Genomic DNA, 14,851 nt, shown 5'->3' with positions numbered 1-14,851 from the left:
ATCAGTTATGGCAGTTTACTGCTGGTGGACGTTTCGTCCCCGAGGGTATCACCAGCCCAGTAGTCAGCACTTCGGTGTTGACATGAATATCAATTGTGTGATCATTTTAATAAATTTCCTGATACAAAACTTAAATTTTTCGAAAAACTAAGGATGTTCTTGTCCCAGGAATAGATTACCTTAGCCGTATTTGGCACAACTTTTTGGAATTTTGGATCCCCTATGCTCTTCAACTTTGTATTGTTTGGCTTTATAACTATTTTGATATGAGTGTCACTGATGAGTCTTATGTAGACGAAACGCGCGTCTGGCGTACTAAATTATACTTTTGATAACTATTTGTATAATTTCGTATTACTCAGTGCTGTGTGTATATCTTTTTATACAACCATAAGAGAAATGTTATATAACCATAACCAACCGTTACTTATTATAAAGGTAATATAACCACAGACAATATTTTTGGAAAAAAGCGTTATGTGATAAATGTTACCTAGAAAACATGAGACGAGCGTTAACCTTTTATCAAGAATAAATCACAATAGACGACCGTTTATATGATAAAAAAGATAAAACTACAGAAAGCGAAATTCGTAATAAAGATGGATTTTTCATTCATTTCGAGTAAAAAGATAACAATTTGTGCATAGTATATATATATATATATATATATATATATATATATCAATTATTGGCGTAAAAGTCAGCATTTCGTGCGTAAAAATGACCACCAAAGTAGGCACGGGGTTTAACTATGCATTTCCCTGCATACTTAAACTGTAGCGATATATTTCTCTATGAAAAACTTATTTGTTCATTGAATTACGGTATTATTTTTAAAGGCTTTTACATTATCTTCCACATGCACCAAAAATTAGCTCAATTGCGTTTATTTTCGTGAAATGCCGACACTTCGAAATTTCAAGACGTATATATGATGACCTATGCGCTTGCTTCAAACATATAACTTAAGAGTGCACGGTCTTTAATCATATATTTCTCATTTAAACTGATATATATATTGCTTTTTATTTATGAAATAGATAAAGTGTAAAATACCTTAATTTTTGGTTAAATTATATAAAGCCAACTTTCTTAGTTAAAAAGATATATTTAATAAACCGATATATACGCCTCGTTAAAAGGGTTTTCTTTTCTAGCAATGAATCTCACGTGATTAAATACGTCACATGTTATGTGAAGGACATTTGATATCATGTACAGTCTGTAGAAAATGGAAGTTATATATTTTGAGATTTACACTATATTACGAGTTTATCAAGGTATGAAAATTCCAAATAGGATTTTATTTGTATTATTTGTTTATTGTCAGTATAATAGATATAATAGATAGGTATTAAATGCATTTAGTTGTTATTTTTGGCTAGATGAGCTCTTGACCTACTTAACGTAATAAATAACAATAGCTTATTTACATTTAAATTTATCACAGACCCTGGTGGATCTAGAAATTTTCATAAAGTAGGGGCCCTCTCTAGTCAACTTTCAATGATTCCACAGTGGCGGATTCAAAAGCGGTAAGATTTTGTGTTCCCTATATAATCCCCCCTTTTTTGTCCTGGGTTGGGAACCCCTTTTAAAAATGGTTTGATCCGCCTGTGTTCTCTTAATATTTAACCACTTTTCAGAAATAGAACCCTGCACCCCTTAAATCTACCTCTGGGCTCTGGGTTATATCTCCAATTGAGGTCATATTAGAGAAATCAGGTGTACAAACACCAAAGTAGGCACGGGGTTTAAGTATGCATTTCCCTCTATACATAAACTGTAACGATATATTTTTATATATGTATTGCTTTTTATTTATGAAATAGATAAAGTGTAAGACACCTTAATGTTTTGTTTAAATTAAGTAAAACAAACTTTCTTAGTTTAAAAAGATATATTTAATAAACCGATATACGCCTCGTTAAAAGGTTTTTTTTATAGCAATGAATCTCACGTGATTAAATACGTTATTACAATGATTTTTATAGTTACAATAATGAAACAATAATGACACAACTCATAAACATGAATTTAACTATTTCTTAGATGTTAATCTACAACCAGATCAGAGCCATATACATAAAAAGGCAAAACAATATATTTATTAGCTAGATGAGCTGTTGACCTACTTAACGTAATAAATAACAATAGCTTATTTAGATTTAAATTTATCACAGACCCTGGCGGATCTAGAAATTTTCATAAAGTAGGGGCCCTCTCTAGTCATTATTCAGTGATTCCACAGTGGCAGATTCAAAAGCGGTAAGATTGTGTGTTCCCTATATAATCCCCCCTTTTTTGTCCTGGGTTAGGAACCCCTTTTTAAAATGGCTTGATCCGCCTGTGTTCTCTTTATATTCAACCAATTTTTCAGAAATAGTTCCCTGCACCCCCTTAAATCTACCTCTGGGCTCTGGGTTATATCTCCAATTGAGGTCATATTAGAGAAATCAGGTGTACAAACACCAAAGTAGGCACGGGGTTTAAGTATGCATTTCCCCTCTATACATAAACTGTAACGATATATAATTATATATATATTGCTTTTTATTTATGAAATAGATAAAGTGTAAGATACCTTAATGTTTTGTTTAAATTAAGTAAAACCAACTTTCTTAGTTTAAAAAGATATATTTAATAAACCGATATACGCCTCGTTAAAAGGTTTTTTTATACGCCCGTCAAAATTTTGACGGGACGTATTATGGTATACAAATGTCTGGTGTCCGTCCGTCTGTTCGTCCGTCTGTCCGTCTGTCCGGCGTAAACATGTCGCACCGTAACTTGAGAACGACTTATCCAAATTTCATGAAACTTAATATAGTTGTTTTTTATGATGGTCAAATGATCTGTATACTTTTTGGTAAAAATAAGATTTAAACTTTTTGAGTTACGGCACTTTGTAACTAAAACAGGGGTGTGCTTTTTTTCACATGTCGCACCGTATCTCAAAAACGTTTCTTGATTATTGCTTAAAACTTTACACACTTCTTAGTTATATTAATCTTAATATCTGTATATTTTTTGGTGATGATTCAAAATTTCCTTTTTGAGTTTTTGAGTATTTTGTTAAAAGGGGGAGGGTTTTTTTACATGTCGCGCCGTATCTCAAAAACGATTTATGATTATTGCTTAAAACTTTACACACTTCTTTGTTATATTAATCTAAAGATCTGTATACTTTTTGGTGATGACTCAAAATTTTATTTTTGAGTTATTGAGTATTTTGTTAAAAACGGGAGGGTTTTTTCACATGTCGCGCCGTAGCTCAAAAACAATTTATGATTATTGCTTGAAACTGTACACACTTCTTTGTTATACTAATTTAAAGATCTGTATACTTTTTGGTTTGATTCAAAATTTTATTTTAGTGATATTTGTAAATTAAACAGGGTGGGAAGGGGGGGTTCACATGTCCCGCCGTGTCTCAAAAAAAATAAATGGTTATTGCTTAAAACTTCCTCAGAAACTATTTATGATTATTGCATAAAACTTCCACACAAGACGTCGGGCGTAAGCTGTTTTTTTTTATAGCAATGAATCTCACGTGCTTAAATACGTTATTACAATGATTTTTATAATTGTTACAATAATGAAACAATAATGACACAAATCATAAACATGAATTTAACTATTTCTTAGATGTTAATCTACAACGAGCCATATACATAAAAAGGCACAACAATATATTTATTAGCTAGATGAGCTGTTGACCTACTTAATGTAATAAATAACAATAGCTTATTTAGATTTAAATTTATCACAGACCCGGTTGGATCTAGAAATTTTCATAAAGTAGGGGCCCTCTCTAGTCATTCTTCAGTGATTCCACAGTGGCGGATTCAAAAGCGGTAAGATTTTGTGTTCCCTATATAATCCCCCCTTTTTGTCCGGGTTAGGAACCCCTTTTTAAAATGGGTTGATCCGTCTGTGTTCCCTTTATTTTCCACCAATTATTCAGAAATAACACCCTGCTCCCCTTAAATCCACCTCTGGGCTCTGGGTTATATCTCCAATTGAGGTCATATTAATGCAGTTTTCATCACTTATTTTTCAAGATTCATCATAACACAAGTTCTTTATCTAATAATGTATATGGCTGAATCCATCTGTAGAAATTATCTTTCTGAAACACAAAATGCATTTAACTTTTACACATCTAGTGTATGACAGATCTTAAAACTTTTCCAACTGAAGCCAAAAGCCAGAAAACTTTTTATTCTCATAGTGGTGTGAACATGATTGTTGTTCCCATAATACTTGTTCCCCCTGGAACAAGTCTTTGAATGGTAATAAGTTCTTTGGAACAAACATAACATAATTTTATTTCCACCTTCTTAAGATATTTTCCTGGAACTAAAATGTTATATGGTTTCATAATATCTGTTCTTTTAGAGAGAGTGTCATTTGATTTTTTATACTTGATCACACCTTAGTTGATATTCACCTCACATTTCATTTACCTGGACATGAAGTACATACAAAGAACATGAAGAGTGGGCAAGAAAAGGGGAACGTGAACCCTGGAACACATTTTTTTTTTAAATCTCCGGACTGACTTTAAATTTAGTCCCTGTTTATTTTTTAATGGACTGTGAGAGAAATCAGGTGTACAAACAAGAAACACGAGGCCGGGATAAGGTATCGGTACTTCATGTATCTCTAACAAATGTAAAATTCAAAAAAAATATTATAACACTAAAAAAAAATTATAAAAAGAGATACTGAAATGTTTTATTTAGTGTATAAAGTGTTTTTTCAAAACTAATATATTTTCTCGTTTCAGCTGAAAGTACCTCTCTAATAACTGTTTATGTGCTGCTTAAAAATATATTGCAGCACTTCACAGTTGCTTGAAAGGTTGAAAATGTCATCATGCAGAAATTAGAGCAGATTCCTCAGATTAAAATCATTGAAAATGGATAGATGCACTGGTCCTGGTGGTATACATCGATACAATTAATCTTAATTACATTTGGAATGAAAATTGTCTTCTTTTTTTGTTTTTTTGCACGATAAAACCAATATTTAAAGTGAGTCACTCGTTAAAAGTAATGTTTATCCCATTCTTAAACCAATGCATGTATATCATCAACTTAGTCTTCTGTGCATTTCTAATGCAAAATAAGGCAAAATGTTTGGTCCGATTTGATTCTGTTATTACAAACTTTTTAAACAAATTACTTCCCTTTGTTAATCTGAGACTGGTTCCATACCGGACAATTTGGCTTTTGCCAATGCAAAGTATGATGGATTGAAAATGATGTATCGGCGGTTAAACTAATTTTGTATGAAAAATAATTTCTGATGTCGTAAGTATTTATCTAAACAACAAGAGGGACGAAAGATACCAAAGGGACAGTCAAACTCATAAATCTAAAACAAACTGACAACGCCATGGCTAAAAATGAAAAAGACAAACAGAAAAACAATAGTACACATGACACAACATAGAAAACTAAAGAATAAACAACACGAACCCCACCAAAAACTAGGGGTGATCTCAGGTGCTCCGGAAGGGTAAGCAGATCCTGCTCCACATGTGGCACCCGTTGTGTTGCTTATGTGATTACAAATCCGGTAAATAGTCTAATTCGGTAGGTCACATTCATGAAAGGGTTATTCCATAACGGTCAACCAACTCGTGATGGCGTCCGTAAAATTTACGAAGGGGTGATTTCAACTTCACCATTTGGAACTCTTGGTTTAATAGCTTCCTTGTGAGCAGTAACCCTCTATCAAGAAAATCATGATAGGAAATGCAAGCACGGGAATATCGTTTCAATTGGGAGATATATACCCCGTATGCAGGTGCTGCTGGAATGTTGCTACTTAGAAATGGAAAGTTCACAATTGGAAAGCTGAAATCATCTCTTTTGTCGTAAAGTTTTGTTTTCAACCGACCCTCATTGTCAATTTCTAGATGTAAGTCAAGATATGAAGCCGACTTAACTGTATCTGTAGTATCCTTTATCTCCAATTTGATGGGATAGATGCGTTCCACATAGTCACCAAATTTTGAATTGTTTAGTGAAAGAACGTCATCTATATAGCGGAAAGTAGAGTTAAAGGATATTGCTAACTTCTTATCTTTCTTCCTAAGAAGTTCCTGCATGAAGTCAGCTTCATAATAATAAAGAAACAAGTAGGCAAGTAGAGGGACACAGTTTGTTCCCATTGGGATGCCGACAGTCTGTTGAAAAACACGTCCTCCAAACGTTACAAATATGTTGTCAATCAAGAAATCAAGCATCTTGATAATATCGGTTTCAGAGAATTTTTTGTCTGAATCAGAGTGATTCTTTACAAAGTATGATTTATCCCTCCCTAAGACAAGATACTTGTATCTACGTTGGCCATTCTTTTTTATGAAGCAAAGTAATACCAACTCTTTCGTCTTTTAGTTTGGAATGTGGAATACTTGTGTAAAGAGTAGAAAAGTCAAATGTTTTAACACTGTTACAATATGAACGAGAGTTAGATTGTATGTACTCTAAAAGATCTTTGGAATTTTTAAGTATCCACATCTGATTCACGCCACCTCTAGAATAGGCAGTTTCACAATAACTTTGAAGCCCATCTTTGATTGCTGATAAAGTAGATGTTAATAATTTAGAAAGAGGTTTCGTTGAGCACTTGGAAGTTTTTAACAATAATTTCTGATGTCGTAAGTATGTATCTAAACAACAAATTAATGTAATTAAAAGATTTTAAAATCTAAGATTACGCACAGGTAAATTTGCTGTTCCTGCTAGCTCTCCATTGTAATAAAAAAAAATGAATGTCCCTCATAATGGAGACAACTAAAAAAAAAAGGTATCTAATTACAGGGTCGGGAATTGGCAAATGGTCTATAATAATGCTTTTTTCTGCTTATCATGTTTGTGGCTTTGATCTTGTTGTACGTGCTTTAACATGATGATGATGGAAGTGTTTAACGACATTGACTGGATATACATCCCGCGGGCAATTGGTGAGCTTTAGATATTTTCTGCAGTTGGTATCACAAGGATTTGTATAGTAAGACTTACTATACAAATCCTTGGTAATCAGCAACAGGTTGAAGGCCGCTATTTTGGTGCGCGGCCATCTTGGTTATGCTGAGTTATTTTTGGTTTGTTTACTCTTTTGATGTTTCTTTTGTACTTCACAACGGCTACTTTCAGGCCCAGGTTGGTTAGCTTGATAGCCCGCTAACAACGATGATGGCGTACTAGTCTACGAGTTTCTGACGTAGTAATAACGATGACAGGTAGCATAATCAGTACCAAAGTCGTGAGACAGTTAAATGAATGTCCATTATTCAACACCTCGGTTACAGCTCTCGAGCGTTTGTCGTCATAACACTCCCCCATCAAAAATGAATTTTGGAGTGTATGCTGACGCGGGTTGGTTTCTGTCATCGAAAGAAGTTAGTCGTTAATACATCTAATAATAAAAATTCCTAATTTTGAAGCAAGAATAAAACTAAAATTTTCATCGCACGAAATTGAAATAAAATATAGTGTACGAAAATCCATACAAATAAAATATTAAATAACGATATGTTTTGTTTCTATTAAGTTAATGAAATTAAATGAATAGACAACTTTCGAGTTCGATGCATTTCCGTCAAAAACTCTAGTTTTAGTGAACGTCATTTGTGCGTTTAGGGGCGTCGTCACTTCCATTCCAATATTGAACGAGTGGTTGGAAAACTATACTTCTATATTGTACGAATTATTCGGCAAATTGAATTCTCAAAATTGACAATCAGCAATACTGTCATTCGGAATTGTCATTAAGTACCTATATAACAAGCATTATTTCTAGTTTATCCTGCATAATGACGATCACTAAGACGCTTGATGAACGTTAATAGTGCAGGGATACAGGCGATCCCCTCTATCTGGTAAATGACGTCATAAAGGCGCGTATAATTGACGAGTTTTTTTCCGGTGACGGATGAACTCGAAAGTGGTCTATTGAATTAAAATTTCCAAACTATATATGTAGATTTCTCATATTTCTCGACTGTCTTCAATTATTACAAACAAAAAGAAAAATGTTTATTTAGCGGGTTTTTTCTAAAACAATATATCTTCATTGTTTTCTGATATTTCAAAAGACATCTTATTTTGTTTGTTTGCCAAGCTTACTTGTATGCGGTTAGTACCATCACTAATAACTCCTAACTATTAAAGACCAAATGACCTAATAAACAACAACAAATGGAAGTTTTTAACGACCTTGACTGGCTAGGCAAAATAAACCTGATAATTGGTATTCAATATATATAATCCTAGGTCATGCCTGACATATTTCACAAAAACGGCCGATGAAAACTTCGATAACTCCTTAAATGTTAAAATGTTAAAATGATTTTATCAAAACAAAAATTATTAGATGAAGAGTTATATTATCTATCGAATGCATACCTTCACAACACACTAAAACATATATTTCATGTCCTGAGTGCAGTTTGTATGTCCTGCGTGCACTCATGACGTCCTGAGCGGAGTTTAGACGTACCGGTGTCTTTTGTTTAAGTGTTTCATTTTTTTACATTGTCATTTTGGTGTCTTTCTTAGCTGACTATGCGTTATGGGCTTTGCTAATTGTTGAAGGCCGTACGGTGACCTAAAGTTGTTAATTTCAGTGTCATTTTGGTTTCTTGTGGAGAGTTGTCTCATTGCATGGCAATCATACCACATTTTCTTTTTTATGTTTGTAAAAGTTAACGCACGATAAATGATGAGAATTATTCACCTAGCCCTGGGGTCAGGTGAGCTAAAACATTTGCATTCAAGTATGACTACATATTTTGGAATCAAAACCAGGACACTATTGACTATTGGGCGCGGTTTTTATATAATTATCCTTAAAAGTGTTTTGTGTATGTTCAGTGGAAAATATTACAGAGTAATGAAATGGAGTTTTGAAAACGATCTGTAAAATGTCGAAACATATACAAGAAAAACATACAATTTTCACGCTATACAATAATTTCTACGGAATTGGCTTGTACAATTTCTTTCGACAGGCTTGTAAAATTCTTCTTTACCAGTCAACAGAATTATAATATACAGTGTTAATTTCCATTGTTTAACGCAAGCGTACATTGTAGATAAATAAATTAAATTGTAGTGACCTGGGGTCGTGTCATCGAAGGTGTCTTAGGACTAAGACATGTCCCAAGACCATCGTAGGAGATTTTTTTGCTCTTAGCCATGTTATTGAAACGATCTTATTTTAAGAGATGTCCTAATGGTGGTCCCAACTTTAGGAGTACTACTAAGGTCTTAAGGACATTTTCACTTTAAGGATAACTTTATGAAGTCTTAGCATATAAAATTAAAGAACCTTAGTGAGCACGCTCACATACCCCACGTCCCCACATTGTCACTGGAGAAATTGAATAAGTGTAAGAAAAAAAATTTCTGTTTCCAAACCAGTTCATTTTGGGGTCCTCTTCGCGGTCCGTGTTTCAACGATGTCGATTTTGTGAAATTAGAGACAATGATTTTGATTTTATAACTAAAGTTTCAAGTGTTGGGAGTAATTTCAGGATTCCTCTTATATGCGTTGCGGACTATATCGACTGTATACCTTTTGTTCCTCTGTTAAAAAGCTTTCGAATGAGATATAGGGTATATCTATAATTAGAGCTAAAAGGTCGCAGCAGTTCATTCCATTTTTCAAATTATTCATTTCATTATTCAAAATTTCTTAATTTTCACGCGTATTTTGGCATTTAGGTCCTCCGTAACCCCCCTAATAGTCAATGCTGCACATATCGTTTATACTCAGTTTATTCCATTACCAATAAGCTCTCATTTTGGTGTATTAATTTTGTCTTGATTAGGGGCAAACGGCTTGCAACAATCCATTCCGTTATTCAAAATAAGCTATTTCTTAATGTTCAAACGTATTTCGATGTTTTGTTCCTTCTGTACTCCTCTAATATGCGTTGCAGAACATATCGTTTATCCTCAGTTTATTCCTCTATCAATAAGCTTTAATTTGTATACAGTTTGCCTTGATTAAAGGCCTAGGCCTTGCATCAGTCCATTTCATTATTTAAAATAAGCTATTTCTTAATGTTCGAGCGTATTTCGATGTTTAGATCCTTCATTACTCCTCTAATATGTGTTGCTGAACATATCGACTATTTATCTTGTTTTCCTCTCTTAATAAGCTTTCAAATGAGGTATAAGGTATATCAATAATTAGGGGCTAAATGGTGGCAGCAGTCCATTCCATAAATCAAGTGTATTTCGATGTTTAGGTCCTTCGTTACTCTTCTAAAATGCGTTGCGGAACTTATCAACTATATATATTTTGTTTCTCTCTTAATAAGCTTTCGAATGAGGTTGAAGGTATATCTATAATTAGGGGCTAAAGTCTCGCAACAGTCCATTCCATTATTCAAAATATTCATTTTATTATTCAAAATTGGCTATTTCTAAATTTTCACGCGTATTTTGGCATTTAGGTACTCCGTAACCCCTTAATGTCAATACGGCACATATCGTTTCAACTAAAATTATTCATCTATCAATAAGCTTTAATTTAGTGTATTAGTTTTGCCTACATTAGGGACTAACGGCTTGCAGCAGTTCATTCCGTTATTCAAAATAAGCTATTTCTTAATGTTCAAGCGTATTTCGATGTTTAATTCCTTCGTTACTCCTCTAATATGCGTTACTGAACATATCTACTATATATTTTTTTTCATCTCTTCATAAGCTTTTGAATGAAGTATAATGTATATCTATAATAAGGGACTAAAGGGTTGCACCAGTCCATTCCATTATTCAAAATATCCATTTCGTTAATCAAGATTGGCTATTTCTTAATTTTCACGCGTATTTTTGAAATTAGGTCCTCCGTAACCTTTCTAATGGTCATTACAGCACATATTGTTTAAACTAAATTTATTCCTCTATCAATAAGCTTTAATTTGGTGTATTAACTTTGCCTTGATAAGGGGCTAACGGCTTGCAGCAGTGCATTCCATTATTCAAAATAAGCTATTTCTTAATGTTCAAACGTATTTTGCCGTTTTAAGGTTCTTCGTTATTCCTCTTATATACGTTGCAGAACATATCCACTATATATTTTTTTCCTCTCTTAATAAGCTTTCGAATGAGAAATAAGGTATATCTATCATAAGGTACTAAATGGTCGCAGCAGTGTATTTCATTATTTAAAATATCCATTCATTATACAAAATTCGCTAATCCTTAGTTTTCAAGCATATTTTGGCATTTAGGTCCTCCATAACCCCTGTAATGGTCAATGCTGCACATATCATTTAACCTCAGTTTATTCAATTATCAATTATCTTTAATTTGGGGTATTTTTTTTTTTTTGCCTTGACTAGGCTCTGACTGCTTATAGCAATCTATTCCGTTATTCTAAATAAGCTATTTCTCAATGTTCAAGCGTATTTCGAGGTAAAGTTCCTTCTTTATTCCTCGAATATGCGATACGGAATATATCGACTGTATACCTTTTGTTCCTCTGCTAAAAAGCTTTCGAATGAGATATAATGTATATCTATGATTAGAGCTAAAAGATCGCACCAGTCCGTTCCATTATTGCAATCATTCATTTTGTTATTTAAAATTTCTTATTTGTCTTAATTTTCAGGCGTATTTTAGCATTTAGGTCCCCCACAACCCCTTTAATAGTCAATGCTGCACATATAGTTTATACTCAGTTTATTCCATTACCAATAAGTTCTCATTTGGTGTATTTGTTTTGCCTTGATTATAGGCTAACGGCTTGCAACAGTCCATTCCGTTATTCAAAAAAAGCTAATTTTTTTTATGTTCAAGCGTATTTCGATGTTTAGGTCCTTCGTTACTCTTCTAATATGCGTTGCGGAACTCATCAACTGTATATATTTTGTTTCTCTCTTTATAAGCTTTCGAAAGTGGTTAAAGGTATTTCTATAATTAGGGACTAAAGTCTTGCAACAGTCCATTCCATAATTCAAGATATCCATTTCATTATTCAAATTGGCGATTTCTACATTTTCACGCGTATTTTGTCATTTAGGTACTCCGTAACCACTCTAATTGTCAGTACGGCACATACAGTTTAAACTAAATTAATTCCTCTATCAATAAGCTTTAATTCCGTGTATCAATTTTGCCGAAATTAGGGGCAAACGGCTTTCAGCAGTCCATTCCGTTATTCAAAATAAGCTATTTTTTAATGTTCAAGCGTATTTCGCTGTTTAATTCCTTCGTTACTCCTCTAATATGCGTTGCTGAAAATATCGACTATATACCTTTTGTTCATCTCTTAATAGGTTTTCGAATGGAGTATAATGTATATCTATGATTAGGGACCAAAGTCTCGCAACAGTCCATTCCATTATTCAAAATATCCATTTCATAATTCAAGATTGGCTATTTCTTAATTTTCACGCGTATTTTGGACATTAGGTCCTCCGTAACCCCTCTAATGGTCATTACGGCACATATCATTGATACTCATGTTATTCCTCTATCAAAAAGCTTTAATTTGTTGCATTAATTTTTCCTTGATAAGGGGCTAACGGCTTGCAGCAGTCCATTCCGTTATTCAAAATAAGCTATTTCTTCATGTTCAAGCGTATTCCGATGTTTAGTTCCTTCGTTACTCCTCTAATATGCGTTGCAGAACATATCGTTTATAATCAGTTAATTGTTTTATCAATAAGCTTTAATTTGGTGTATACTTGCTGCATTGATAACAGTCTGAGGGCTTGCAGCAATCCATTTCATTATTCAAAATAATCTATTTCTTAATGTTCAAGCGTATTTCGATGTTGAGATCCTTCGTTACACCTCTAATATGTGTTGCAGAACATATCGACTATATATCTTTCTTTCCTCTCTTAATAAGCTTTCGAATGAGGTATAAGGTATATCTATACTTCAGGCTAATTGGTGGCAGCAGTCCATCCCATAACGCAATATCCATTTCATATTCAAGATTGGCTATTTCTTGATTTTCTTATGGCCATTGTCGCACATATCGTTTATACTCCGCTTATTCTTCTACCAATAAGCTTTAATTTGGTGTATAAATTTTGCCTTGATTAAGGGCTAATGACTTGCAGCAGTCCTTTCCATTATATCGAAAAAAAACTTATTTTTTTTATGTTCAAGCGTATTTCGATGTTTAGGTCCTTCGTTACTCTTCTAATATGCGTTGCGGAACTTATCAACTATATATATTTTGTTTCTCTCTTAATAAGCTTTCGATTGTGGTTGAAGGTATTTCTATAATTAGGGGCTAAAGTCTCGCAACAGTCCATTCTATTATTCAAAATATCCATTTCATTATTCAAAATTGGCGATTTCTACATTATCACGACTATTTTGGCATTTAGGTACTCCGTAACCACTCTAATGGTCAGTACGGCACATATTATTTAAACTAAATTTATTCCTCTATCAATAGGCTTCAATTCCGTGTATTAATTTTGCCAAAATAAGGGGCTAACGGCTTACAGCAGTCCATTCCGTTATTCAAAATAAGCTATTTCTTAATGTTCAAACGTATTTTGATGTTTAATTCCTTCGTTACTCCTCTAATATGCGTTGCTGAACATATCGACTATATACCTTTTGTTCATCTCTAAATAAGCTTTCGAATATATTATAATATATATTTATGATTAGGAACAAAAGTCTCGCAAAGTCCGTTCCATTATTCAAAATATCCATTTCATAATTCAAGATTTGCACGCGTATTTTTGACATTAGGTCCTCCGTAACTCCTCTAATGGTCATTACGGCACATATCATTAATACTCATTTTATTCCTCTATCAATAAGCTTTAATTTGTTGTATTAATTATTCCTTGATAAGGGGCTAACGGCTTGCAACATTCCATTCCGTTATTCAAAATAAGCTATTTCTTAATGTTCAAGCGTATTCCGATGTTTAGTTCCTTCGTTACTCCTCTAATATGCGTTGCTGAAAACATCGACTATATACCTTTTGTTCATCTCTTAATAAGCTTTCGAATGAAGTATAATGTATATCTATAAGTAGGGACTAAACGGTCGCACCAGTCCATTCCATTATTCAAAATATCCATTTCCTTATTCAAGATTAGCTATTTCTTAATTTTCACGCGTATTTTGGACATTAGGTCCTCCGTAACCCCTCTCATGGTCATTACGACACATATCATTAATGCCTGATATTCATATGATGAAAAAATAATCTTTTTATCAGTTTAATTGAGATCCGGAGCTGGCATGTCAGTTAACTGCTAGTCGTCTGCTGTTATTTATGTATTATTGTCATTTTATTTATTTTCTTTTGTTTCATCTTCTGACATCGGACTCGGACTTCTCTTGAACTGAATTTTAATGTGCGCATTTTTATGCGTTTACTTTTCTACATTGGCTAGAGGTATAGGGGGAGGGTTGAGATCTCATAAACATGTTTAACCCCGCCGCAATTTTGCGCCTGTCTCAAGTCAGGAGCCTCTGGCCTTTGTTAGTCTTGTATGATTTTTTATTTTAGTTTCTTGTGTATAATTCGGAGTTTAGTATGACGCCCATTATCACTGTACCAGTATACATATGTTTTAAGGGGCCAGCTGAAGGACGCCTACGGGTACGGGAGTTTCTCGCTCCAATGAAGACCCATTGGTGGATTTCGGCTGTTGTCTGCTCTATGGTCGGGTTGTTGTCGCTTTGACACATTCCCCATTTCCTTTCTTAATTTTATCAATTGATTCCTCTATCAATAAGCTTTAATTTCGTGTATTAATTTTGCCTTGATAAGGGGCTAACGGCTTGCAACATTCCATTCCGTTATTCAAAATAAGCTATTTCTTAATGTTCAA

At 33.6% G+C, this 14,851-nt stretch overlaps 1 long non-coding RNA gene across 1 annotated transcript; it reads left to right on the top strand.

Annotated features, from left to right (window-relative positions):
- Nucleotides 1-758: 758 nt before the first annotated feature.
- LOC143062218 (uncharacterized) lies at nucleotides 759-4,996 on the top strand. Its single transcript, XR_012974613.1, has 2 exons — nucleotides 759-1,283; nucleotides 4,796-4,996. It is a non-coding gene; the product is annotated as an uncharacterized LOC143062218 (long non-coding RNA).
- The last annotated feature ends 9,855 nt before the right edge of the window (nucleotides 4,997-14,851 follow it).

Source organism: Mytilus galloprovincialis, chromosome 2 (assembly GCF_965363235.1).
Source record: "Mytilus galloprovincialis chromosome 2, xbMytGall1.hap1.1, whole genome shotgun sequence".
In the NCBI taxonomy this organism is placed as follows: domain Eukaryota; kingdom Metazoa; phylum Mollusca; class Bivalvia; order Mytilida; family Mytilidae; genus Mytilus; species Mytilus galloprovincialis.
This window is presented reverse-complemented; position numbering and strand designations above follow the sequence as displayed.